Here is a 26,947-nt window from a genome sequence, read left to right as displayed (position 1 = left end):
GAAATGCTGCTAAATCATATTTTTACAGGGAAAAATAAAAACACAATACAACCCTGTAATGCTATCTGAATATTGCTGTGATGTTCTCCTTTAATGCTTGTAACTCCGTACTGACGGCAGCTCATGGCTGAGCAGTCATGTTCTATCCGTTGCCTAATCCCAAAACACTCCATACAAAGAAATCCGGATACTCCATGAGAATTTTAGAACTGTTACACAAAAGCCTAAAATTAGGTCATAAATTATATAATCTTGCAAGGAAACAAGAAATTTAATGACTATGCCAAACCAGAGATAAAAGCTGAGGAAGGAAATAGCATCTTCCTCATTAAATATTAAGGATAAGATCCTTCAAACATTTTCCAGTGATGAACTCTGTGGGAGTTTGGCATCTGTATTTGTGTGTATTCTATAGAATATGCTTATACATCATATACAAGTGCTAAATGTGATTTATGGAGCATCCACACAGGAAGTGTATTTATAATGCATAAATGTATTCCATCAAGACCAGAGAAGGTGATCAGTGACAGTTTCCTAAGAGGTTTAATCAGATACCGTGATGGCTTATTTCTAGTGTTGCTCCAAAAGGGTTTTTTAATTATAAGGGCGCTCAGAAGGAGCAGGTAGAGGCACTCCTTTTTCACACGTGGAGGCTGCAGCTATCGCAGACGTGGAGATCAGCTCGGTGCCTTCTCAGTGGGATTCAAGAAACGCCGTGCAAGAAGAAAGACCACCAGGTTCTAACAATGGGCTTGAAAATTCCCTGCAACACTTGAATCTCTCCCCCATCTGCTACAGTGCCGTGGTCTTTCTTCTAAGCTTATACAAGACGCATCTGATTTTATCTATTTAAAACAGTGCGGGGGTGAGATCTTGTGCATTTTCTGTTAAAAGTTGTACCTGATTCCCCTGGACTGGTGGCCCGTGTTGATGTCCTGAGTGCATTACTGAGATGGAATAAGAGCCTCTGGTGCACTACGCCAGATAGCACTCCCGTCCTTGCTGCCGTCAAAGCTCCTCTGATAACCATGTCCGTTTTTTCAAAGATTTGAGTCATTTGTGGATTGACTACATAATCCTTGCTCTGAAGCCTGGGAAAACTGCTGTTGATGCCCTCGGCAAATTCTTACCCTAAAAAAAAAAAAAAGCATGAAAAAGAGTACCAAGTAATTTCAATTCCATAAAATATATTAATGCATCACACAGGTATGTAAATGGGAAACTCCATAACTGTAATTTGCCCATTTAGAGCCTGATCTAAAGGCTATAAAAGTTAATTTGAAATCTTTTCATTGATTTTAATGGGCTTTAGATCGGGCCCATATTCTTCACTGCATATCATGTTTGTTTCAGTGCAAGAATGCATTTATCTAAAACATGAATTTTGTGGATTATAGCACATACAAATCCACTACTTATTGTCCAAAGGCAAACCCTGTGAAATTTATTGAGTTTGGTTACACACGTAAAATCTAAACCACAAAAGAAAGTCTCAAATACTGATTACACTTTTTAAAAGTGAGATAAAAAATGAGGAGGCCTTCTTTTCATTATATACTAATGCAATGTAAATGTATTTTAAGCATCATGAAATCCAAATGGAATTTCTCACAATTTCTCTTTTTTGACTGCAGTAGTTCAACAAAAAAATTACATGTAAATGATTCAAAACCTCTTGAAGAAACAGCATTTTTTTCTAATTTGAGCAGAAGAAAAAAATGTTTCAACCCAAGCTCAGCAAGGGATAACAGTATTGCAGTCACTGCATGGAGAATTTAGCCACTCATAATTCTAAACCCTTTTCAAACGCTTTATTGCTATAAGGTGGCTAATACCAGCCTCTACACAACAGGGCTCCCATAGCATTAACCATGAGAGATAGGCTTCCAGAAAGAAACTATAGCAAAGTAATTGTAAATCTCTAATGATGCATAAAACCGAGCTGAATTGGTCCTGAATTCTCAGCATAAAAGAAATGAACCATCAGAAGAACCAATTCTGGTGGCAGTATAACATACCCCAGTGTGGAAACTGTTTATGGTGTTTGCTGCAGTGGAAATATTCCTACTAATATGCAAGCAATACGAATTCATTAAAAATGCCCAAATGATGCAAGTTCTCACAATACTGTGTGTGACATTAAAAACAAATCATTAGCCAAAAGAAAACCTCATCTGTACCAAAGCAGTTCGCCATCTCCTTTCTCAGTTGCAGCCAGTATTTCTGGACTACGAATTCCATGGGTTCTGTGTGTTTTTAAACCAATACTGCAAGACTTTCGGTATGGTACTGTGCTTTGTGGCAGGAACTGCCTCGCACAGCTGGGCCAGCTGGGCTGGGGCCTCCAGAGCCATGGGCACGCGTTGGTGGGACAGGGCTGGCCCTGCTGGTGGGCCGCGGTAAACCCAAAGCCTCCCATCTTCCTCGTGGGTTTAGGCAACTCCCGCCGGATAAGTATCCAATAAAACATTTAAATCTGTAATTAATGATACCATTTCATTAATTAACGATGCAATCCACAAACTGTAACAATCGACCCAGCTCGTTCCCAAAACCTCAATGCACAAGCCTGGACCCTCACCCATTAATCCATCACTGTCCAGAGGCAACATGCTCCAGAAGCAGATCAGATTGATTATCTGGGAGACCAGAAATCACTTACTCGTGCACAAATCAGGCGCAGAACACGCAGAGGTTATGCACGTCTCCCTTAAAGCCCTACCCAGGAGCTTCAGCATGGCCATAAACACGACTCCTTTAGAGATGAGAAGCCAGCTTTACTTTTACATCTAAAAGATCTCAAGCTTTTTTCCAAACGCTGCCAAAAGGTATTGCATGGGATGATGCTTTTCTAGCGCCAGGGCATCTGTCCACTGAGAACTAGATTGACAAGGCTGAAACTGTTGTTTTTGTTTGTTTTATCATTTCACAACTCCAAGAGCCAGACATCTGAAAGCTAGGATACATCATCGCACTGTGTCAAAATCGGCGAATGCACAGATTTGAAATCTGCATACGTGGCAAAAATAGGGCGTATCTGAAATTAATTAAAATTTCTAGGCACTACCCAGAGAACAGTATTATCCATAATAAGCATGCATCAATGTATATCATATTTAGTGCATGCTTTTTAGTGAAGCTGCAGTTTTCAAGTCTCACATGTAGGACTCTAAGGCTTATGAAGGACTCTGAGGCTTAGCAATGACTTCTCATTAAAAAAAAACAAAAACATTTCAAAGAATTATCTTATTAAAAATAAGAACCAAATGTCAGTGATTTAAAGTCACATTGAAGAGGAATGAAATGCAAGTGACCCACTGGAGCTTTCTACAGTTGCAGTTGCAACTATATGCATCACATACTGCCTGTGCAATATAAAAATACCATAAGTATGTACAGGTATTGCAGCCTTATCCATAATCCCTGTGGAAATTATGGAAAGAAAAGGTAAACAGCTTTGTGAGAGACTTTTTAAAAAATAACATTGGTCTGATTCTATTCCTGCTGCAGTTAATGAAATTTTTAACATTGATAGCAGTAGAAAAGTTAGGATAAGGATAAAACATGAAGAAATTAAGTTTTCCTATTAAATATCATTGTTGTGTGAGTATATATATATGTATATATATAACAATAAAGGAATGGAAACAAACTGTTGAGAGAGGGGAAAAGGTCTGCAGGCACAAGAGAAATGAACTGGTTCACACTGTTGCAACCACCACTCACATTGGCGAGGTGCTGGCACCTTGATTACCTTTTTTTTTACTTGTGTATGAGGATCTCACCCTGTAAGGGTTTTTATGGCTATTCATTTTGGAAAAAAAATATCTGAACTACTTGACTCATTACCTTATGGTTTTGCAGCAGTAAGTGCAATCTAAGATTCTCCATTTGACACCTTTACATTCAAAGGTATCTCTATTTTTTCCAATCAAATCAGACCAACTCTAATTAAATTTAAACAAGACGCTAAAGTGAGATGAATGGTTTATAGGTGCTTCATGCTTCCTTACATTGATTAATAGATAAAGAATTCATACCTCCACCAAATTAGTTGACAAACCCTACTGTAATTTATTCCTTGTACATGATGATCTGTAAGCACAGGATGCTCCTGTAGGGACTGAGCTCCAGCTCCCTCCAAATATATTTTGTGCTGGTTGGCTGCACCCACCAGATATTTATATTCCACACATCCTGTACTCTTAGTCAAAGTTTCTCAATCTGGTTTTCATTTTAAATCAAAGTAGCAGCGATTGTTCTTGCACAGAATGCCATTATTTGTCAGTCGGGTTTGCAATGTGGGCAGCTGCATTAGACCGTGCTATTTCTTGGTGCCCAAAGAACTGCTCTGTTGGGTTTTATTTTTCCGTTTGTTTTCCCTTATGTTGTCCTGCATATCACTCTGCTCTATAAGTGAGCAGCAAAGGCAATTTTCTTTCACATATGGGTGTAATTTTGCCAGAGGCATTCATTTGTCACTTAAAAATCATGTTCTTTAATCCCCAAGCTAATCCAGAACATGCCTACCTACTTCTAAAGCAGAGCATTAGAAGAGGGGAGTCCAGTGCCGTGGATCAGCCAAGAATTTCTCTCAGGCTGGAGCCACACACAGGCTGGAAATGGGCTTGAACTTTTGCAGATGGAACTGACTCTGGCTATATTTAAGGGGGTTATTTTTTAAAATTATAAATTCAGGTTAGGGCATGAACCAGGAGCTGGCAAGAGATGTATATGGGGTTTAATCTGACTCATCAATTATGTTACAGTTCAAATTGTGCAAGGGCAATCCAGACCCTGAGGAGGATATCCCTGTGTTGGATAAATGGAAATCAATAAATCTATTCAGAAAAACATAATTTCATTTTGATTCTAAACCAGAAATTGAGATACATTCATTTCTCCCTTACCACACCTCCCTGACTTAAATATATCCTGTGTTATATAAGTAATTGTTTTGAACCCACTCTAGGACACAGTCAGAGACATGACTCCAATAACACATTATCAGTAAAACAAAGCAAAACAGTTTCATGTCCCTGCTGCGTTTGTATATACACTCTTAAATGAGCAGATTCTCTCATTATTCACTCTGATCTGGTCATCGTATGCTTAGTCACAGCTGTCACAACAGGTGCCCAAGCATCCCCCCTCTTTGTGGCTCTGCGTTTTCTTTCTGGAGTTCATTGTCAAATTCCTCTGCTGCCTTTCTTTGGTGGCTTTGCTGTTGCCTCTAAGGTTATTCCCAGATTCAACTTTTTAATTACTTCTGAAATCATCCGGGACTGGCTGACTCTGGGTGTGACAACCCTTCCCCTTAAGCATCAGCTCTTTTTTACAATTTGATGGTCTTAATCTTGTCACATGAAGCCAGTTTATTCACCAGCTTTGGCCCCTCTCCTTTAGCCTGGAACTTTCTCCGTCTGTCTTAAAATCTCCAGTGATCACTTCTCCTAACTTCAATGTACAACAGCGTACATTGCAGAATGTACGTGCAGACTATGTAGCAGTTAGTGGCAGAATCCTCCACTACACTGGATTTTCTCCCCCTGTGCCAAACTAAAGCAGGAGTCTCCAGTGAGAGTTTCTAGATGGGGTCATCTCCTCACCTTTGTTTCTCTCTAACATCATTCAGCAGGAGTTTGGGGAACAAAGTTTATCTGATACAACCTTGTATCGAACATTTTTAGTTCTGTAACCAATGTTTACTTAGCTGGAAGCAAGTCTCTTTTGATATTAAACTATCTCCAAATAAAGACACAATTTTAAATGATTTTTTTTTTGCAATTGTCTTCAAGATATATAGTGTAAGTTGAGGGCAAAATATATGCAATTCAAACTTTTATGATTTGCAGATATCAGAAGTTATGGCCTGATTTCCAAAGTTCTATAACCCATCAGTCCCATTGAATTGCAAAGGTTGGTGAGGAAGAAACTAGCCTGAAAGCCAGCTATGTAACCTATATCAATCCCCTGAAGCACTGAAAAGACTGGGCAAAAACATTAAAGCAAAAGCTTTCTACAGTTTTACTTCAATAAAATTACAAAGGAGCAAGGAAAAAAAAAAAAGCTTTTGATTCACAAAACAAATAGATTCAATCCAGTACCAATACCATTTAGTTTTTCTCCCTGAAAACCCACAGTTAGGGGTTGAGACACGCATTTGTATCTCAGGTTTCATCCATTTGGGACTGAAATCTTTTTCTAGCATACCCTTACAATACTGCCTTCCCTGCCCTACAGGGCAGCATAAGCAATTACAAATGCTTACAGTTGAGAACAAAATATTGCAAAAATCTTTCATGTGTCTACACCATTTTTAACACAATTTATTAACTGACAACTAGAAGCAGAGGCAGTGTCATATGTTCATCCAGATTTCTGTCGGTCACCTACAATTTGAAGAAGTTATCCTCTACGTTATTGTACTTTACCAACTCTTTGGACATAATAATTAACACGTTGCACTAAAATGACTTAAAATCCTACTGTTTTAAAACTGAACAGAGAAATCATCCCCCTCCTTTTTATTCCCCTTCTTTTCCCAGATTATTTTAAAAGCAAAGTAATTACACCTGGCATGTTCGTCAGGATGTGGGGGCATTGTTCTTCCCCTTCACTTTACAGCAGCACCGGTTTCACTGTCAGCACATCCCGGGACCGTCTGCAGCTCCTGGAGGATTGCACGCCTGGTCTGAACCTTCCCAGGATGGGAAATCTCCCCGACTTTCACTTGATCGTATGCTAAACTGGAATGGGAGCAGCAAATCTGCCTTGCTATGGCGCAAGTCTGACTGACTGCAGTTACACACTGATCTTAACTAAAACGTAAATCTGCAACAGATAAAAGGAAATAAATAGGGATGAGCAGAGACTGGGCATGCAGAGAGAAAACCAAACACAAACTGAGAGCCAGTGTGCTGCAAAACCAGGAGTGCAAAGAAGGTAAAGGGCATGAGCTTATTTATTTATTTATTTATTTTAACCTTGTTCTAATTTCTTTCATTTATGTCTTTCTTTCTCCAGAAATCATTGGACAGAACAGAAGGTGACAAACATTTCTTCCCTCAGTCTCTTGTCTCCTGAGCTGCTGCTGACTGGCAGGCATCGCTTACCAAAAGGCAACCAGATGAAATTGCTCCTGTGTGATGGGAAGCAGGAGCTTTGAATGGACTCCCAGTTTTACACGGTATTTCTATAACTGTAGAAGCTCCACGGTCCATATTATTAACCTCTTTCTATTCAAGGATCCAGAAAAGGCGGCTGTGTCAGCTACCCAACCTGAAGTTCAAGACCTTTACAGATGAGGCAACATTTTAGAGCATAATAACTATAGAAAATCCTTATCAAAGATTGTCACAGAGTTGGAATTACCAGTGGTTATCAGTCAATAATTGTTACAGTAACTGATGGGTAAGCAGTAACCCTTCACATGCAATTCTTCTGTGGGAATGAGAAAAGCAGCTGGAAAGAATTCATAACAAGAACCTTGCAGAGCTCAGAGAAATGTGATGTATAAACAGATTATTATTTCCTGTGGATATTGATGATAAATGAACTGGATTCAGTGTGTCTAGGAAATATCACTACACTCTAAGCCAGCTGAACTCCCTGTGGCTCAAGGTAAAAACCTCTGCTGTAACTTATGAGAATTCAGCATAAAGAAAGCACTAAATATCTGGGTCACTCGAAATAAAACAGTTGAACATTCCTCTTACATATTTTTCATTTAATTAATCTTTCCTGTTGGTTTTCAGTGTAATGAGTCATTGATTATTGCAAGTGGTGCTTTATAGGGTAAATTAATTCATAGAAGAGAAACTGTAAGAAGGGCTAAGTAGCCAGATAAATAAATAAAATGCAAAGTGTGTTGGTCACCTGGCTGAAAGTCAGCCCCACGGGATTCCCATTTCTGTAAATCACCTTCTCAGTGAGCACTACCAATACCCATGCTCATCTTTACCTATGCCTACAGCTTTTATAAAACATGAAAAATCATTATAGAAAAAAGCAAAAATAGCCAAAACTCTGTTCCTCTGCTAGAAATGTGGTTACCTACAAGGAGATGATAGCTTTACATGAGAAAACATATGTACAAGTGGCTTTTCCATTCAACTTAAAGGAAACTTAGCCATGGTCACTCATCTCAGTGTAATAAATGATATTTCTAAAAAGAGAACAAAGCAGGAAGAACTGGATACCTACATTTATGGTTAAACAGAGAAAAGGCTGATGTTTGGAGAAGCTGGTTGTACCTGTGAAATTAATCTTAAAATACTTTCATGGACATGGGCTAGAGCTAAATATACTACCTGGCTTTCACAGTGCTTACAAAAAGATTAAGTTATAAGGAACGAAACATTGAAATAACAAATATGCTCCGAGTAAACCAAGATGGACCAGGAGCCAATTTCCTTTTTGGCACATCTCTGGTTCTTCTTTACCTTAAGTAACAGTGGGTGTTTATCAGTATATTTATGCACAACACAGTTTACCAAGTCAGTCTGAAGCTGGCCTTCAAGCATTGCACACGGGAGAAAACTGCATTAAAGAAACAATACAATTCCTCATGACCTTACCTCAAGACTAGTCCCATTGCGAATTAGCTTAGATCACAAAAGACTTCGCACCACTGAAAATGTTTGGGAGATGGTGGGGTTACAGTTTATGACGATCCCAAACTCTCTGCATTGTTGAACTGCACAAAACCCAGGTAAATATTTTGATCACACATGGAGCTACAGCACACATGCATGCCTTAGCTCTTTTGATGGCTTTCAACATTGAGAAGGGTTCCCATTGTGCTGTGAGGATATTTACTTGCATCAGTCTCGTTTTATCTCTGTTAGACATGCCCTTTGCTCTCCACAGCCTTGGAAACTGTACTTCTGGTGTTTGCCAGAAACATTGCATGAACATTCAAGCAAGGAACAGTAACAACCACCTCAGCTGGTAAATTCATACCACAGAGAACAAGAGGGAAAAAAAAAAAAAAGAAAGAGGACTGTCTATTTTACAGCAAAATATTCATAGAAATCACAATGCCTCTTAGCAGGGAAAAATCCTAAATTCAGGAAATAAATTAGTCATTTATAATATGCACTCAGATCTAGCCTGAAATGTACTATTAAGTCATTTTACACTGCAAACCCCTAGGGGCAAGAGCCACATCTTCCAGTCTGGGAACAGTACAGTCAGATCCAAAGCACATTGATGGTACTCACCAAGCACTAATACTACGTGATGGCCTTTCTGAGCAAACTCGGAGCCCATGGTACTGATGATCCTGGACAGCATAAGTACTGTGTGAAATCCTTCTCACAGTAATGAACAGTTATCAGGCTACGCAAAAGCTGAACTAGAAACACTAATTTGAAATATGGTACTTAAAAAATAATGTGGAGTCCTTTCGCTCCCTGGAGATGTCTGGTTTCCCAAACAAATGGATGGATTATAACAAGCCATTGTGTATTATTTTCTGTTTGTCAATGACCTCGTTCCAGTGCTGTCTGTGATACTTAACTGGGAAACTAAAGCTTGGGGGTAGATCTTCAGCTGGAGTAATTCAGCCCTGCTCGCTGTACCAATACACAGCAGGCGGAAAGCATCTTCCAGTGAACACACAACACTCAGAAAGCTTCATTTCTTGGCTTGAATAAAACGAGAAAGAAAGATGCCCTTCCAACATCAGCAAACAGGTGAGTACAAACATATTTACAAACCTGAATTCTGGGGTGACTTCAGTGACAGTTGTTTGACAACTAGCAAAGACTGTGAGGTGCATTTCTGTGATGAATGTATAGGTGTTAATTTTTGACCCGGGACTGATCACATGATGAAGTTCAAACGGCTGATGGCATTAGGTTCCTTTCTTGGTTTGTTGGATTATTACACTTAACATGTGTGGTGAGAGCTTCACAGGAAGAGCTGCATTCTGCCTTACTATCATCTTGGTAATATATTTTTTGTTTTCTTAAAACCATGCATGTTGCACGCTGATGATCCTTGCAGTGATTTACAAATAATGCAGTTATACCTCATTTAAATCATACGTTATAATTTATAGGTTAGTTATTTTATGTTAGTGTCAATCAAAATCGGAAGCTGTATGAAAGAGCTCAGAATAGGAGAAAAAGATTTTTCATGGTAAGCTTAAATAAACTAATGATGGTATTATAAGAGCTATCACAGACAAACCTGCCATCTATTAACACAATTGTTGCTGTTTATTTAAGTGGTCCACCTCCTGCTTTTTTGTAAAAAGTTAATAATTACAGCATAACTAAACTTGTGTAAATAGACAAGTCTGCACTGGATAAAACCTACAAAACTGAGCTGCAGATCTACCTGAACAGTTAAGAGGGAATATCGAGATTTCCGCCTTTTTTATTGCAGATACACCAGCCCTCTGATGAAGGTATATTTGACTTTTTTTTTTTTTTGAGATAACTCCTCTGAGATTGTCAGGGTGATGGTAAGCACCCAAAGCCCCATCCCAGCACAGCCACAGGGACAGTTTTGCAATGGCATTGCCTTTGCAGAGCACTTCAGCACCAGTGTTGCTGGTTTAGCACAGACAACAGCGCACACAGCATCTGAGCAGGAAGGCAGAAAGTTCATGGAAAGTAATTCCCTTTTAGGCCTGTCTCACCCTGTCCCTAGCAGGCTGGGAGCTCCTCGTGGCACCCAGCAGTCCCTGCAGCACACCTATGAAATGGTGGCAGCTCTGCTAGCCTGCCTTCTTGTCAGTTGGAAGCTAGAACACATTCAAAACTTTTTAATTCAGGTTGTGAGCAGAGACTGGGACAAAGCAGGAGACCCTGACTCCTGGAGACCACAGAAAGTCAACAGCCACTGTGTCCTGCACAGTGCCGTGGTGGTTGAATGCCGACTCTACTTACCACCTCCCTCATATGTAGAAGACCTCTGGAAGTTGTTGGTAAATGCGTTTTCAAGAAGGACTGCGTTAGACCCCAGATATTTGTACTTGTAAGGCAGCCTCCCGCTGTGCTCCAGCTAACCATGGCAGTAAGGATCGGTGGGAGCACTGCTTATGGCATGTGCAAGCGGCCATTTGGTCAGATTTGGCAGCAGCACTACCCCACGGTCCTCCAAGGTGTGTAGAGTGAATCACATCAGTAAAGCACACACTACCATGATGCTAAATGGTCTGTAGGATAAAGGGATGCTCCCAGAGCAATGCAGGGCTCCAGCTCAGATGATCTGAAGCTCTCGGAACAAGCTCAATGCAGCCAACATCAGCCTTCCTGCATGGAGAAACCCAGGTCCTTTGGAAGCAAATTTTCCTATTACAAAGAGAGAAAACACCTCTCATACCTGCCCTTTGCAGCATTTTTGCTGCCTAGAACAAATTGCTGTTGATTTCCTGCAGAAAGGAGCGGTGTAGCCTGTATGGTTTAGAAATATCATCATTTGCCTTCTTCCCTACAGATGGCAAACTCTTTGGTTTCTGCCACCACTAAACATACAAATAAATCATCAAGATATGATCTGCTAACATATTCAAAATGATGTTTGGCCTCAATTTTTTTTAGCTTCAAACATCAATTTCATTTCGTAATGAATACATGCTTCATCTCATAACATTTCATTTTTCATACATTTAGCAAAATTGCTTAACTGATACATTTTTTTTCAAAACAGCTTTATTTCTACCCTAAAAACATGCAAATCAAAGACTCGCACACTTATATCATGTGCAGAATTCCCTACTGTCGGTTCAATCGCTAAATCATAAAATATTCATAATCCCTACTTTTTTTTTTTTTAATACAAAATGAATTTGGTGTCCTGACTTTTTTATGTAAATCATGTTAAGATACACGGACGAAATTTTACCAGCCTCTCCACGTAGCTATTTCCACTTTCATTTGCTGCCCCTTCCAAGGAACAACCTCCCCACCACCCACCCATGTGCTCTGCGTGCAGGCAGCCTTATCGGGAGCGCTGGCGAGGCACATCCAGCACTCACTTCACAAGCTTAATGCCCTTTGCAATTCTTGTCTGAGCAGTTGTTAGCGGAAGACAAGAAGACTTATTTCTATTCATTCCCTGCATAATCCACCTTATGAATTTACACCTCACCTACCCGTACATTCAAGGACCCAGAAATACAAAATATTTCCTACTGTGTTTTAAACCCACATCCTCCTGGATACAAGATAAGAGCTTAATAGCTTTGACACCGCAGTGTTTTCATATTCATGCATAAGTTATGGATATAGCAACAGATCAGCACTTCTTTGTGCTTCTCATTGGCTCTGGTTCGCTGCCTTAAACTGTCTGAGTCAAGGCCACGTTTTAATGCCATAGACGCTCTATTCAAATACCAGTATGACCACATTTTAAAAGCCACCCTGTACCACTTCATTGCCGCAGATGTCCTTTACATCTGGCAAGGGCCGTTTCTCTGCATGTCAACAGTAATTCAGTTTAACAGCTGTCTCTTTTGACAAGCTTAGTGTCAGACTCTGAAATGACAGGGTGACAGTTTTCCTTTTCTTTAACAGAACGTAGTGCAAATTAACCATTTGAATGCAGGATCGCTGAACGCCCCCAGAATACAGTTTTCAGAGTGAACTGAATAGGATTTAGGAATTGTTGATATTTCAACCGGAGCTGAAGACCTATAGGGTTTGACAAATCGAGGCACTTCTACTGTAATTGAGATTTGTACCTGAAATCTAAGTGTTCAAAGCCCAGAAAACCTTAAATTGAGATGAGATAGACATCAGAGGTAAACACTGGGAATTTGCAAACTGGTAATGATAAGTACTTTTCCTGCATTGCATAAATACACAGGAGAATTTTCTGTATATTTAGTTAAAGTGCTTGTTAATACAGCAGCTAATGGTATCGTGTGTATCAGCTTTCAAACGGCACGCTGTACACACACCATTTTCCACAAATGCCATACGTACCGAGGCACCTCGTAGCATCGTTTCTCCAGGACCAAACCTATGTCCAAGATAATTCTGTACACCTTAATGACTGAAACCTTTAGCTCAAAAACCAACTTGTGGACAGTAACAAAGTGCCACCACCATTTCTGAACAACCAGTAAATGCTACACAGACATCCCTTTAATCAGGTGCAAGAGTGAGCTTTACGAGGCTGGCTGTATTAGGCTCACATAAAAGTGAATAAAACAAATACAAACATTATGCTACACTTAAACTGCATATTGATGCAAGTTGTATGGTGAGCCACTTCACTGTGTTAATGTTACACTCCAGCTGCCACAGTGAGGATGAACGATATGTCCCTGATTTGGCAAATGCATGTCCTGTTCTCATCCTGTTGAAACCAACAGCAAACCTCAAAGTGATTGCAATGGTACTAGACTCGGGCTCACGCAACTTGTTGTTTTAAAGAACTATGAAAACCTTTCTGCTGTTTGCTCCTGGGTAAGCAGTTACATCTAAAGCACTACAAAAACTCTGGGATGAAAGGATGATACAGAGAGATTAACATTTAAACGCCTTTAGTAATTGCTTTTGTTTGCTTATTTAGATGTCACAGTAAGTATTTGGATGTGTTACCCATTGCCGTAACATCTGGGCATCTCATAATATTTAAAAATATTCATGCCTCTTACTATCTCTAAAAGGCATGCAAATCTGTATGAGCTGAAATGGGGATTTCTCAAGAACTGTTCAGTCTCATAATACAGCTAAGGTCTTCCTCATTATTCAGCTCTTTCTACATATAATTGGTCATGACCTGCAAAAAGAAATCACTTCCCCTCAGTCACTCTATAGCAAGGCTTCTGCTCGATCTTGGTCCTTCCTTGAGTAGTAGAAATGATCAGAAATGAGCCAAAGCTCACCCTGGGGCTTCCAGCCTGAAGACTGAGCTGCAGGAAGAGCTCTCCTCTTGCTGAGCAAGATCTGGTAAAATTAGCGGTCGACCTCAGTAAAACCTGAGTCTCCCCGCTCTGCAGGAGCTGGGACAGACACGATGATGGAGCTAAACTCCCCGGTGCCTCATTTCTCACCCGACATGCCCTGGCTTTTCATTTCCATGGCCTGGGAATTCATACATTCATAGCCAGAGGTTAGTCTCCATGAAGGAAACATATTGCTAGCATTTTATTAATATACCACGAACCTAAGTCAGCTCCAAACACACATTTTTAGCACTATATCAGCCCTGGAGGAGCGTACAGGGCACTGGGTTTGGAGGGGTAGGTTGTCATTCGTATTGCACACACATCTCAGCTATACAAAGCATATCTGATCATTTATAATACTTAACCTCTCCAGAATCTATCACATGCCTGAAAAACTAATAATTCTATAACTTAAGCTAAACAGAGTACTATTCAGTTGTAAATTTTATGGCTACTATCTCCACCTCTTATGAAGTGTGAAAAGAGGCTTCATATCTGTCAGTCTTTTCTCAGAAATGACTTTCGTTGATTACTTAAACTTTCGTTAAATAAGCTTTCCACAAGCTGTAAAAACAGAACACAGTAGGGAAAAAATTGGCTCTCTTTTAAAAGTGCTGTAAAGTCTCTTTTTGAATGAGTAATTAGAAATGTGTAAACTCTTTTATGGATATGTGAGAAGCACACACAAAAAATGTGACATTCCATGCAAGTATTTCTGTGTGCTATCAAATTTCATTGTATTTCACAGAGACCAAAACTATACAGACCCAAAATACACATACATTAGTGGACATGGGTTATTTGCCAAGAATGAATTTACATACAGTACAAGTAAAACATCCTAATTTAAATCTACGACAATGGATACTCACATTCTTAAAGAGAAATCAGAGTTGTTTGTCTTTCCGCTCATATTTATACAGATTGCAAAGCTGTTGACAGAGCATGATTTGAGCTGGGCCTTTCCAGCCGCTTACTGTTATTTTTATTGCCATTGTCAGCTATCTTTTTCATATCAAGAATGGAGCTTGGATGAAGACGCTCTGATTTTTTGAAGCCATAAACAAACAGAAGGAGACGCCACGTCACCCAGCAGCCGGGCACTGAGTGGGCAGTGGGGAAACCCGAGTCCTGCTCCTGGCCCTCATCCCCCCGAAAACCACCATAAAAAGCCCTAGTTAGCCCCTTGGCTGTTCTGCCCCTGTACCTGGATGCTTGGTAGGGCAGAGGCATGGTCATTGAATGGGACTCATTCTGCACAAAGGGCTCCTCAGGCTGTAGGAACATATTCCAGTGCATTTCTGCGTAAAATCCCTACTATATTGGAAGTTTTAGACAACAAATAGCAAAGCAACAATCTTTCTGTTCAGAAGTGGGATGAATAGATGGGACTGAGCATGCTCAGGCACCATATGAGTGCCATAGCACCTAGAAGCACCAACCTCTCGGAGTGCAAATCCAGGTATTTCTGTGGTTGTCCAGGCTGTGAGCACAGAGGAGTGCTCCGTCCCCAAATCAGATGACGCAGATGCACTGCAACCCCTTGGTACCTTCAGCGCATTAGGGCAATCCCTCTCCCTGCCCTTAAAACTCTCCCTTTATTCACGCTGGGAGAATAACTTGCTGTGACTTTGAACAGAGAGGCAAGTATTTTAAGGTAAGCAGAAGTAAAAGAAACCTATAGGCATTGCGAGGGGAGGTGGGAGGTTTCCAAAGGTGCCTGTCCCCCTGCCACCAGGGCAGCTCCCACGGGAGCGGCCGAGGCCCGCTGCGGATGTCGCAGGGAGAGCCCCCCCTCCAAACGGGTAGGATGCTCGCTTGAAAAGCCGGTGGATGCCATGCTGTGTACACGCACTGTGCACTATAAATAGTAATGTCTTCTCCGCTCCTCTCCATGGAAAAACCGGCAGGAGGGGAAATAGTCTCAAATCTGTGTCGTTTTCAAGCCAAAGAGAGCCAGGCTCATTCTCTCCTCGGTGGGGAAGCCGTAGGTGGGGGGTATGCCCCCATAACCCTGTGGAGGCTGAGCAGCCAGAGGGTGAAGTGGGTTCCAGCTAATGAAGCTGGGAGGAAGAGCTGCCCTCCCCGGCCCCGCCGAGCAAGGCGACAGCCGCTGCGGAGGGTTTGCCTGGCGTCGTTCTGCGGGCGGCATTAACTGCCACATGGCTCCTCGATCCCGAAAACGGCCCCGCGCACGGGGAGCGCGCCCCGAAGAGCAGCTGCTCCCTGACACCGCTACTCCACAAATCCCGGGGGGCTGCAGTGTGGAAACATCGCCGAGGACTCCCAAGGAGAGCAGAGAGCACCGCAGCACGATCTCCCTTCGTGTAGTGGATAGCAGTGCCCTCGTTTTATTTTTTCATCCCCGGGAGCGTAATTAGGACCACATCTGCAAAGTTCAGCAGTAACATTGACACGAGAGCAGTGCCACCGCTCCTGCTCCCCAAGACGCTGCTCCAAGCAAGTTGCTTGGCAAAGTACTCACCCATGCAATTCCGTGGCTCTGTTACAAAGCCAACCATGGCACGAGTGTTTTCAAGTAGAAGAACAAAAGTATGAGAAAGGAAAGGGCTTCACACATCTTTAGTGTGGAGAATGTATTTAGTGCTCCCAGGAGCTATTAGATGGGGTGATATGGGCAATTTATTGTTTTGTCAATATCTTTTATTTTGATTTAATAACTTACGAAAACTAGAGTCTATCTGTAGCACAGCCTCAACTTCCTTTATACAACCCCACTTAACTTTCAAACACTTTAACTTTCAGGTCAAATCTCTGTCACATTGATAAATGGATCTATTTAAATTTTTATCAGCGAAGAATTCTCTCTGGTGTCTTATTCGCTATCAGATTTCATGCGCAAAATAACAGGATACTTATTATTTTTTGTTACCCACCACACACACACACACACAAAAAAGCAAGTCACAAGAGAAAGCACAGACGTCTTTGTGAAATATCCGTAATTCATATGGAGATGCACATGTGAGTGCAGGGAAGATCTTGCACTTGTATAGAGAGCGTACAGCTTATATTGAATATTAGCTTAAAACAGAGACTTATCGGCTCTCATTTAAGTGTACCACGTCATTGCTACCACATACTTTGGTATTGCCAATATGGGTGTCCTGCAGTGCTGTAAAGTATCACACCTACAGACATTTCATATGGAGAGAGGTACAATATTTCTGGGAATAATGTGTAAAACACAAGGCCGAAAGCCTACTATGGGGTTTATACACTAGCCACTAACTGTCCCTGCGTTAACAAGTAAACAAGTCAAATCATTTTATTCTCACGCTTGTGAGGCATTACTATACAAGATATAGGGGCCTGGAGTGTCGTTTAATCTTATTTGGCTATCTGACTATTGCTTCATTAAGCAAACCAGAGAAAAACTGCTGCAAAGTCAACACATTTTTAGGTGTTATTGTAAATAATCACCTGGTTTTCCTGCCAATAATCAGGACCAAAACTATAATCCTTATAGCCCTAAGTATGCTATATATGTTTAACCTTTACTTTAAAATGGTATTAAATGCTGAACACTGTGGCTACTGTAAAGATAGTAAAAACAGATACTGGAGGAATATAACAGTGTTTAATGACAAGTTACAAAGAGTTCTACTGAAAGAAAAGCAAGAGCAAGAGAGGTTAAATAAACAGAAACCACAGTGCCTCCGATCTTACATTAACTTTCAATAACTAGAAAGTAAAATTTATGCTATATATGATTTGATTTCTCTGATCTGTACATTAAATATTTACTTCTAACTATAAACTTATGTGAGACCCAAACAAAAACTAATTTGCATTATTAATGATGCAAGAAATGTGATGCTTAGTCTCTTAAGACTTGTAATAAAGAAGAAAGTATGCTAGAGATTTACTTTCTCTTTTTCATTTTACAAGGCAAGTTTAAATGATAAAACTTATTTAATTAACAGAGACTCTATTTATGAACTAGTTGTTCCTGCCAGCAAGAATTTAAAAAAAAAAAAAAACTGTCTGAAATGAGGCTGAGACTACAAAGAGTCCATTTTCAGCTTCAGAGTCTCAAGGGAAAAATCAAAGGGTTTCTTTCTTTCAACAGTTTGGGTGAGATGATATTTTGAGATGTTGACAGCTGCCAAACTGCAAAACCAGTGAAGAACTACCAAACTGAAATCGTTTTTATCTTTTTGAATTTTTCTCAGTGTTCAACTCAACTTCCTTTTACATCTTACAGCTGAAATTTCTACTCTGTTAAAAGGTTTTTTCCTGCTTCGATGCTTGCGTCTACTGCTTTGGGCCAAAAATGAACTCCCTGTCTTCTAAAATTAATCATAAATAATACAGTGCCATTTTTACTAACTATTAGTAGTGTTTCTGTTATTATTGTTATTTTCAAGGGTGATGCTGCAGTCCCTGATCTACGGTCAAGGTGCCACTGGGAAGGTAGTCTACACACATAATAAATGAGGTAGTACCTGATCCAGGGAGCAGCTGTACTATTTAAGCCACAATCTGAACATGTGTTGCAAACAGGAAGAGTCCAGCACCCTTGGGGAGCCTGGCTGACTTCTTATGCCTCTGCCTGTGTGCCAAGCATTGTAAGATCAAGACCTAAAATCATATACTTTCAAGTGGAAAATAAAGTAATGCATTAATTGCCAATTACATGCTCAGTGTGGAACCACATTTCAATGGTTAATCATCTTAATCATCTATCTCCATCACACTGAATGTTTTCACTGTGTTTACTTACAAGATATTAGTAAAACAAGCCTCTTCTCTAATAAACAAAGCAGAAGTAAATGCCTACATTTAAAACTTGCCTCCTATTCTTTCTGATAGAAGCTGTTTATAAGATAAAAAACAAACCATACTTAAGTAAATTAATAATAAGTAATAATAGTAATAATAATAATAATAACAACGTTTTCCATAAAGCTCAAATGGTTCTTTTTCCATTTGCTTGCTAAATCCTACTTCCACTACTAAAGCCATCCCTTCTTTTCTAACCTCTTTATCTCTGTTTGTCCCGTGACCAACCTGGCGGTGGCTTCTCATCTTCACACATCAGCCCCACACTTCCTCTCCCAGCCTCTTCCCCCCCATTCTGTGTGTTCCTTTCTTCACCACATACCCAGATCAGCCCTTTCCTCCTCAAGCCGTCAGCCTGAGAAGCAGCCTCTGCTTCAGCTTCTTCCATCCACTTCTGCTTTCTTCCCAGTCTTCCCCCATGTCTTCCCTCTTGCTGTCACATCTGTCTTGAACAGGACCTCTTCAATCTTCCTCCAGCCAACCAGCCCCTCTAAACTTGCCCTTTTAGTGTCTGTCCCAGGCATCACTCTGTCCTGGCCTCTGCTTGTCTCCTGTGCACCCTGGCAGTACCTGGCCCCTTTGGCTCCCTCCACCAAAGCCAGCTCACACGCCACCAGACTGGAGACATTCCCATTAACGAATTAACATTCTCCACTAACAGACCTGTTCTGATCAACGATCCATCGACTAACTCACAGCTACATGATGGATTAGATTGGGTTTGCATCAAAAGTATATATATTCTTTTAGGTTTGTAAGCACAGAATGCAGTGCATAACTGTTTTGGCAGCGAGGAAGCAAATCCTGTTGAAATAATGATTAAATGACAATAAGGAATAAGGATAAGATAAGGAAAACCGTGAACACTAAAGGGCAGGTAAGGGGATGTTAAATGCAATATAAAAGGGGAGTTGTGGCACATGTAATATCTCCTTTAAATGTTGATTAAACATAGATTGTTGGGTTTTTTTTTCTTTTTTTTTTTGACTCAGTTATAGTTACAGATCATTTTGTTTCTGTTCTATGCTCTCTACAAGCATCAGTGAAAGGTGCTTGGCACATTTGTATTTACTGTACGTTTGTATTTTATTCTTGCACACTAAGTACATTTACAACTAAAGATGAAAACAGGAGGCATAAAGAGAAGAATGTGCCATAAAATATCTTCAGCCTTCTTAGAAAGCAAGCTGATGTTATTCTGGAAGATGATGGTTTCATTGCAACCACACTTCAAATCAAGCTTTATCAATTGCCATTTATGACTAAGCGAGCCTGGCTTCAGATCATGATGTTGCTTCATGCCATTTGCCAGAGTAGAAAGTCTGTTGTAAGTATTATGGAATGAAGGAACTTGATTTTTTTTTTTTAATAATTTTTTTTTTTGGTGGGGTGGAATTATTTGTGCTGATGTAATCAGTTGCATATTTCAATAAATTACTAACTGAGTGATCATCACTCTTAGCATTAACAGAACAGGTGTTTATTCTCCTATTTCTGTAAACGCTTACCTCCATAAAAGCCTGCTTTGCTCACACCTTTTTATTTCACAGAGCTAGGTGGACTCGAACAGGCAGCCCTCCTGTTTCCCTATGGGACAATCTGCTCACGAGGTGGTGTTTCAAAGTGTTTTTTAATCATTTCTATTATTTTCTCTGTTCCCCAGGGAAGAAGATTTAATTCAATCTTTATATTCAACAGGATCCCTGGGAGAGAGGAGGCAGGAAGGGAAAGAGGATGGATGAAGAGAGAGAGGGAATAGCTTTCATCTCTTTTGGGGCCAGTCCCTTGCCTTTTACTGAACTCTTCCACAATTACAACACCAAAGGGTTCCTCAAACACATCTCCAAGTTCTGCTGCTCACTCTGCTCCAGCATGAAGTCAGGATGAAGGGGGACAAGAAAAGGCAGGTGTGTGCAGATAACTCTGTTTGCCCCAGCACTCCAGAAGAGGAGGCCACCATCCAACCCCCAAAGCTGATGTTAAACTGAGATAACTACATACCATTCTCTGGTTATCAAATCAGGACTTTTTTTTTTTTTTTTGGCTGTATAGGAAATCCTGAACCATGCTCATGGCTGGAGCTGAGCACACATAACGTGTGCTCGTATTGCTTGTGGCCAGTTAAAAATCATATAATACACCATGGGTTTAAAACAGAATTTAAATCTGCCAAGTCTCATAACTTCCAAGAAGGCAAATTTACCATAAAGAAAATAGTTTCCATTTACTAGATTTTATATTCAGATCTCCGTCACAGAGGCTTGCCACCAAAGAAATCTTTTATGCAAGCACATAATCAACGGAAGCCTTCATTTTCGTTGTGGTTAGATTTAACGTGATAATGAATATTCCAGTGTCAGCTCTGGGTAAACTGATGGGGTTTCACCTCAAATACCCTCCTTTCAATATCTCACACAGGCACACGCTTGCTGAGCAGTAAATAATTTAGCAGCAACAACACAAGGACACCTGAGATTTATTTAGAACGCAGCCGTACCTGCCTTGCTCATACGCTGGCCCACATTCCTGGTCTTGTAAACAGCATCAGTACCACGGCAAAGAGAGTAAAGGCTTCGTTATCTATTTATATCCACCCCTTGCCACTGAGTGCAAAGGGGAGAAACAAGCCCCGTTAGGCTCACTGCTGCTCAGCCATTTCCAGCGGGATTTAACCCAGCGCTGCACCGGGAACAGCTGCACACCACAGCTCAGTGCTCCGGTGGGTTTGTCCTAGACCAAATCCCCACACGTTCCCTAATTGCCAAGGTTAATTTTTATTATGATTTTTAAAAATACAGATAACATTTTGCATTCATTTGAGAGTTTCCTTGTAGTCTGCAAACATTTACCCACCCCACGCAAGGCCAGTTCTTTCATGCTCGTTTTACAGACGTGGTGTGTGGCTGAATTAACAACACTGCGAAAACTTTCACTGCCAGCTTTCCTAGCCTGTGTCACCATATTTTACTCTCTACTCATGACTTAACCATGGCTGCCTAGAGTAAGAGGGTTTTCCAATGTAATTTTTAAGGAACTGCAATTTCCTTGTGTTTTCACCTATTCTGCAGTTATTGGCTGATGTTTCTCCTCCCATTCTTCTTTCTGCCACTTTCAAGTTTCCACTCCAACACCAAATTCTACCCTCTTTTTCTACTGCTGTTAGCACTACACAGATCAAACAAACACAAAAGTGTTTTCTTAAAAAATAATCATTAAGCATATCGTGTAGTTTAGTACCAGTGACAGCTGAATATTTGTTTCATTAATAAATAATTTGCAATTAATTCATGGAGTCATTTCTAAAAGAACATTGTGATGTTTCCATGGTTTTAAAGTGGCAAAACACTAGTCATTTTTTGACAAAATTTCAGTACAAATTGCTCACATGCATCTACTGGCAAAATCCGACCTCTGTTGAGGAGCATCCCCTTGATCTGGGAACACAGCTCCCATTAGTGTTAGTGGGGAGGCATACATACAATATGCAAATAATTTCTGTATTTAGGATTTGTATTTCAGCTGCATGGGCGCTCACACTGCTTCATTCTAATTATTATTAATGAAATGACTAAACTTAAAGGTCTTTTTTTTTTCTTTTAAGGCTCATAAACAACTCTTCTACATACTGAAAGACTACTGCAAAATCTCCACTACAGTGTCTCACCAACCCATTTGCAATCAAAAGGACGGACATACAAACACATGTTATCCTGTCATTTGAAACTAAACACACTCCAGCATGCAAAGGCTCCCGAGGCTCTAAAATCATGCCCAGAGTTACCAGCCACCCCTCTACCAGCTGAGCATGGTCTCCTTGGAGGTCCAAGGGGATCATCCTCAAGTCTACAAAGGTCAACTTCTACCTGGGATGGGATAGGCACCATTCACTTTTACAATTTATCAAGAATTAAACAGCGGTTTACCATCTCTCACAATGTTCTTTCCAACCTTAGAGTCTGACATGATTTTTGAATAAATAACACAGGAAAATGTCAACATTCCTAGACACCAGCACCACTTCCACTCTAAGCTCCAGGACCTGATACCTGGTCTGCAAAGACTAAGGACGTTTCTAAACTCCAGAAACAATTACAGTTGCTGCCATATCACCTTCTCAATAACCTTCCCAAAACTGTAGGTTAGAGAGTAGTCTGCAGTCATTAATCGCGTGAAGGAGAGAGTGACGGTACAAAGCAACAAACCCCTGATCAACAGAGTGGGAGCTGTGCAGGAAAAATAAATAAATAAATAAAACCTTCTTAGCAAGCAAGCTGCAATAGTTTAAAAAATACATACATATATCTATATCTATATCTATCTTTCTACATGATTTGGGACATATAATTAGCACTCTGCAGTGGCAAACTAAAACTTGGAAAAAGTGTGCAACGTAAATTTGTAACTATTTGGGAAAATAATTTGGCAGAACAGTGTTTTTAGATGGAAGTGCTTCCAGGTTTTCTTATTCAGCAGCAAGAGGATCAATTATATTAACGGACCAATATAGCTCTGATGTGACACGCTAAAAAATTACAAAATATTTGTTTTTCAATTAAACTGAAGACAAAAAATATTAGTTTTTAACTGAAATAATGCCCAACTTTAAAGCTCTTCTAAATTAAATGAATAGGTAGATAACTTGGTGTCTGGAAAGCAGAGTTCTAGTCCCTTGGCAAAAATCTTCAGCTGAAAGGGTTTGTTTATTTGTCAAAAACATTGAGTTAAAATTAGTATTTTAAAAATTGGTGGGATACTATAACTTACGAGCTAAAAAGTAATAAAGGTGAATAAGAGAATCTATAAATTTTCTGGCAAGAAAATCTGTAAGCAATCAGCTATTTTATATCTTCCATCAATATACAGTCCTTTGTTACTCAATGATTTCAACAAGATGTGGGTTTGCCTTGAATGCAGTTTGCAACCTATTAGCTTGATCCAGTTTCCACTAAGGCAAATGAAAAGATTACCATTGACCTCAATGCAAGCTGGATTAGACTCTGTTCACATTCACAGTGGAGAAAAAGAAATCTTAATGATTATTTATGCCAGAAATTCCAGAGCAAAAAGAAAAATTGATGCAAATGTGTTGGAGAATTTGAAGAGAAAAATGAGCACAGTGGATATAAAGTATGATTCCAATAAAAACTCTAAGATTACTAATTACTCTGAATAAGCTTATAGAAATGCTATAGATGTAATTTAATTGCACAAATATACTTCCAAATCCAATTACAGCAATGGAGCAATGATTATACAGTTGCATTAAGAGTTAAAATAAAATATGATACCAGATAAATGGGTATATTAGAAAGGCATTATTAGATTTTCTTGCGTTTAGCCACCATAGAGTGCCACCAACCCTTGAAGCTAGGGACAGATAGAAAATAACAGATAGAGGAGAAAGATTGAGCTCGCTTGCTAAATATAGCCAGCAACAACTGAGGTATTTCTATTAGAAAAGAGATATGGAGAGATACTAGATACCGATACATGACTTACACAACAAATCAAAATACTGACTCATGCTCACAGCCTTACAGCTCCACCAGAATTAGCAACTTTTGCGAGTATCAAACCACAAAAGAAGTAAAACTGAAGAGGATTTACTGCAGAAATTTGAAACATCCCAGAGAAATCACAATATAGCAATAAAGAGCCAATTATTACAACCATCAATATTCAGCAGTGGACTATCAGAGAAAAAGATATGCAGATTTGATTAGGAAAAAATACAGTCATGCCTATCATTTGGCAGAAGAGCATTACTTACAGATAGGAAAAGGGACATTCACTTTATTTGTAGGTTTAAATAATAATTTGATATTTTAGCCATTATGTCAAGAAATTAACATTTAAATTAGAGGAAACAAATACATGCACTGTGTCACAGTGAGTCCCTTTCTGATTTAAAACTAAACTAAGTCATCCCTTGCTTTGCTTTCTCCAATCCTGGAGTTTAATATTGACTCAAAAAAAAAGTACAATATGCATCAGATCTGTCAACTTTTGAAACCCAAAGCAAATATTCACCAATTGCCAGAAGTTTGTAGGTCACGCTTAAATCACCTACAACCTTACCTGCTTTTAAAATTCAAACATAAAACGGGTAAAACTTGTATGGATTTTTTTCGTGATAATTCCTTTCTTGGTGGATTGGTAAATGCTTCTTTGGGAGGTTTCCCATCAATAAGCACATGCAGTTTATGCGTATTTTGTAGTCAGGGAGAGGGCCACTACGAACTTCAGTTTATAATGTCACATGGACTGCATCTGCAGTCTAAGGAAAAAAAAAAGTGACTATTCTGCTTTTGCTACAGTATCATAAAGACAAAAAAAAATCCACATTTGACTGAGAAAATCTCATAAATGTCTGAATTTCCCAACATGGCCATGATTTTGAGAGAGGTGGAGAGATGAAATCTTTACCTCTCTCTAAATTGATGGGAGTCTACCTCCTCCCTTCAGAGGCCAGAATATGGAAGCAGATGACTATCCCTCTGAAGGTTGTGTTTTATAATTCTCTGATGAGATGCCTTTGATTTAGGGTTTGCACGAAAGGAGAAAAAAATCCACTTAGTTTGCCAGCTCATCTAACCTAACTTTAATCACTTATTCTGTAGACAGCTATATCTGAGCTAGTCATCTAAAATCCCTTTAAAGTCAATGGTGAGAAATAGATGTTTTTTAGGATGCAATTAATTGATTGGAAAGAAGGGGATCTATCACATACAGAGAAGAATTGTGACCCAGAGGGTTCTGCTTTTCTCCATTTACAGGGAGTTTGAACGTCTGCACTGTAGTCATCCAAAAAGAGCTGAAAAGAATGTCACCAATCTCTATTAACCAGTCTCTATTTTTTAATTTTCTTTTCCTTTACTTTTTCCTCTTCCCTTCTGTTTCTGCACCTAGTCTCTGCTGGGACATCAGTTCATTTTTTATTTTTATTTTTTACATTTTAAGCCCATTAACCCATTAAGAAAATGGGTTCATTCATCTGACAGCAAACTTTTGGACCATACATCAGCACTCATTGAGGCCAGATGGACAAGATAAGATTCCCTGCCCTTTAACCACTCTCCCAGGGACCCATTGATCCCTCAACTCCCAGGTCTCTAAGTCACATCGCAGAGGTATGAGACAATTCTGATGGCAACAGAAAACTTAAGGAGCTCTGCTCCACCACTTCCATGGAGACATAGAAAAGTATTCCCCCTCAATACAGCACGTCTGCCAACTTGCTCTGTAGACACTTAGTGAAGCCATACAACTGAAATGCCCTTTGCCTGATTTAAACACAGAAGTTTCTGTGGCACACACCAGGCAGAAGAGTCAGGCAGCTGCTCTTCAGCCACCTCATCTGGCCTTCAAAGTCTCCCACATTTAGTAGCCACAGGTCCCTGTAGAGGTGGTATATATATATACACTATCAGAGGTAAGCACAAGGGGAGGGAGAAGGAATGGTCCATCTCCAACTTCTCAAATACTTGCCCAATATCTTCCCATCTTGTACCTATGGAGGCTGGATTTGTCGTTGGGTCACTAAAAAAAATGTAGCAAACTTCATGGGGAAAAAAATATAATAAAAATAAATTGTCTTCATTAAGTAAGATCCAATGAAGTCAACTTGAATTAAGATTTCCCAGACTTGAATATTGTGGAGACCCTCAAGTTCATTTCTTGTGCCTGATCTACCACCCAATGGATAGCCCTGTGCAATTTTGCTCTGTTGCTTTGGCAAGCTGGTGAACCAGCCTGTTCCCTCTCACCCACCAAAGAGCAGCCATTGTACTGAAGATCTCTGAGAAATCCGCAGCACACTCTGACATAAGGGAGTACGTTTTGTTTCATGTTTTCCTTATGCTGGGGCATTCATCTTCAAAGTGCCTCGTGCACAACCAGGGAGCCTTAGAAGCATATCAGGGGCAATTCAAAGAGCTTTGCATGGAGCAGGAGGGGGTTCCTGTTCAAAGCTGCAGCCTTGCATCTGCCAGGGAAGAGCAGATTCAAAACCAACGAGGTCACTTCACCTACCTGTAGTGGGATCTCATATTCAGAAGACTCCAACTAAAAATAAGGGATATTTAGACAGTGTGATAACTGAAAACCTCTAGGCAATGCTCTTTCTGTCTTTCCCTCACACACAGACACACACGGAGCAATGCCTCCTTCAGAAAAAAAAAAAAAAAAAAAAAAGAAAGAAAAAAGAACGAAAACCACAGGAGACAT

General features: G+C 40.0%; 1 protein-coding gene and 1 long non-coding RNA gene across 3 annotated transcripts in view; one reads left to right on the top strand and one right to left on the bottom strand.

Moving 5' to 3' along the window:
- LOC310880617 (uncharacterized protein) overlaps positions 1–26,947 on the bottom strand; it is a 65,806-nt gene that overhangs the window by 6,943 nt on the left and 31,916 nt on the right. The window contains exon 3 of one of the 2 annotated variants that reach the window (XR_014571813.1): positions 904–1,134. The gene's annotated coding sequence lies outside the window, so the exon portion shown is untranslated. The other variant, XM_083796742.1, reaches the window with a different exon arrangement.
- On the top strand, positions 9,323–26,934 carry LOC310880620. Its single transcript, XR_014571822.1, has 2 exons — positions 9,323–9,701; positions 14,917–26,934. It is a non-coding gene; the product is annotated as an uncharacterized lncRNA (long non-coding RNA).

Source organism: Anser anser (assembly GCF_964211835.1).
Source record: "Anser anser genome assembly, chromosome: 13".
Taxonomy (NCBI): Eukaryota; Metazoa; Chordata; class Aves; order Anseriformes; family Anatidae; genus Anser; species Anser anser.
This window is presented reverse-complemented; position numbering and strand designations above follow the sequence as displayed.